This window comes from Vicia villosa, unplaced genomic scaffold (assembly GCF_029867415.1).
Source record: "Vicia villosa cultivar HV-30 ecotype Madison, WI unplaced genomic scaffold, Vvil1.0 scaffold8, whole genome shotgun sequence".
Classification (NCBI taxonomy): domain Eukaryota; kingdom Viridiplantae; phylum Streptophyta; class Magnoliopsida; order Fabales; family Fabaceae; genus Vicia; species Vicia villosa.
The window spans coordinates 452,776-455,056 of NW_026706811.1; the positions used below are offsets into that span (position 1 = coordinate 452,776).

The 2,281-nt window shown below is 41.6% G+C and overlaps 1 non-coding gene across 1 annotated transcript; it reads left to right on the forward strand.

Annotated features, from left to right (window-relative positions):
• Nucleotides 1-1,087: 1,087 nt before the first annotated feature.
• LOC131643278 (small nucleolar RNA R71) lies at nucleotides 1,088-1,194 on the forward strand. The gene has a single exon (XR_009296166.1). It is a non-coding gene; the product is annotated as a small nucleolar RNA R71 (small nucleolar RNA).
• The last annotated feature ends 1,087 nt before the right edge of the window (nucleotides 1,195-2,281 follow it).

Consider the following 2,281-nt stretch of genomic DNA (forward strand, 5'->3'; position numbering starts at 1 on the left):
GTTTAATTGCTTCAGAAGTTCTACAAATCTTTTAAATTGCGCTTCGGTTTTTGATTTAGCTAATCTCTGAGGGTAAGGAATTGGTGGCTTATAAGGTGGTGGTGGAACATAAGGTTTCTCTTTTTCGGGTTCCACTTCGTTATTGTTCTCATCAGTCTTAGCAGTTTGTTCGTCAGTTGTTTTCTTTTGGGTTTCCTTTGGCTCTTGTTGTGACATGGGTACGTTTTGAGTTCTAGGATCTATGGGTCCATCGTAATTCGTTCCACTTTGTAGTGTTATCCCGTTCGCATGTCCTTTAGGATTGGGTTGAGGTTGAGCAGGAAACGTGCCAGCAGGGGCAGCAGTAGGTGCTTGTTGTTGAGCTACTTGTGAGATTTGAGTTTCTAACATTTTGTTATGCGTAGCTAAAGCATCTACTTTGTTCGATAGTTGTTTTAGTTGCTCGCTATTGTGGATGTTTTGATTCAGGAAGTCCTTATTGGTTTGTTGTTGGGAAGCTATGAAGTTCTCCATCATGATTTCTAGATTTGACTTCCTAGGGGTGTTTTGAGCAGCTACAGGCGCTTTTTGGTAGCCAGGTGGTACAGCAGGTGCTTGTCCAGGCGCGTACAACGCATTGTTGTTCTTATAAGAAAAGTTCGGGTGGTTTTTCCATCCAGGGTTGTACGTGTTAGAATAAGGGTTTCCTTGAGCGTAATTTACTTGATCAGATGGGACTCCAGTCAAGAGTTGGCATTCAGCAACTACATGCCCAGTCAATCCACAAATCTCGCAGTTAGGTGTTACAGCGGCAGCGGTGGCTGAAGGAGTGATGGTTAAGTTCTCGATCTTTTGAGTTAAAGCGTCTACTTTAGCGTTAACGCGGTCTATACCACTTATTTCATACATTCCTCCTTTGGTTTGGGATTTCTCTAGAGCGGCTCGTTCTCCACCCCATTGGTAATGGTTTTGTGCCATGTTCTCTATGAGTTTGTATGCTTCATCATGGGGTTTGTCCATTAATGCTCCGCCAGCAGTGGCATCTATAGTCAATTTAGTGTTATATCAGAGACCACCATAGAAAGTATGGATGATCAGCCATGGTTCGAGTCCATGATGAGGGCATATTCTAAGCATGTCCTTGTAACATTCCCAAGCTTCGAAGAGCGATTCGTTATCTTTCTGGGTAAATCCGTTGATTTGACCTCTGAGCATAGCAGTTTTGCTAGGCGGAAAGTATCTCGCTAAGAATACTCTCTTCAATTCGTCCCACGTAGTTATGGAATTGGAAGGCAGGGATTGAAGCCACGCTCTCGCTCTATCTCTCAAGGAGAAAGGGAAAAGGCGTAATCGAATAGCTTCGGAACTAACGTTGTTGGCTTTGATAGTGTCGGCGTATTGCACAAACACGGATAAATGGAGATTGGGGTCGTCTACAGGGCTTCCAGAGAATTGATTCTATTGAACAGCTTGGACCAGTGAAGGTTTCAGTTCGAAATTGTTCGCCTCAATCGCAGGTGGTGCGATACTTGAATGCGGTTCAGCGCGCGAAGGAGAGACATAGTCTCTAAGAGGACGAATAGCAGCCATCTCTAACTTCGGGGTGATTTGATTGATTTGATCAGTAAAAATCAATTCCTGATTAATCGGAATTTCTGCTACTTCGGGAAGATTGCGAGCTCGTCGTTTGACGTTAATGAAACGTTCGATCTCGTTAATTTGTTGTATTAAATCTCCTCCTTGTGAACGAGTATTTGGCATACAATCGTTCAAAAAGAAAGGGAAGAATTGTCCTAGTCTCTACGGTGTAACAGTGAGTTACGATATCGACTTAAATAGTCCCCGGCAACGGCGCCAAAAACTTGATCGCGACTTTACGTGTCTATAAACCTGATAACTGCAAGTGCACAGTCGTGTCGTGTAGTTTTAAAAGATATCGAATCCACAGGGACTATGAATCGATCTACCGTTATCTAAGGTTACTATGTAAAGCTAGGAGTACTAAAATTTCGATTGTTCCTAAGGGAAAGTGATTGTGAGAAAATAAAGAATAATAATAAAAGACAGGTATCAGTATGTATTTCGTTTAACTAAAGGTAATCCGAAGGTCCATTGGCTTTTGCATAATTAAATTAAAAATCTTTACTAATTCCATTGATTAAAAATCCTCGTCTCAAACTTTCGCTCTGTTGATTCAGACTACTATCCTAATCCTAATGTACGCTTTCGCCATCCCATTAGATTTTAGAAGAGCTTTTTGGAAACAATGTAATTAATAAAATGCCTATTTTACGAGGTTGTT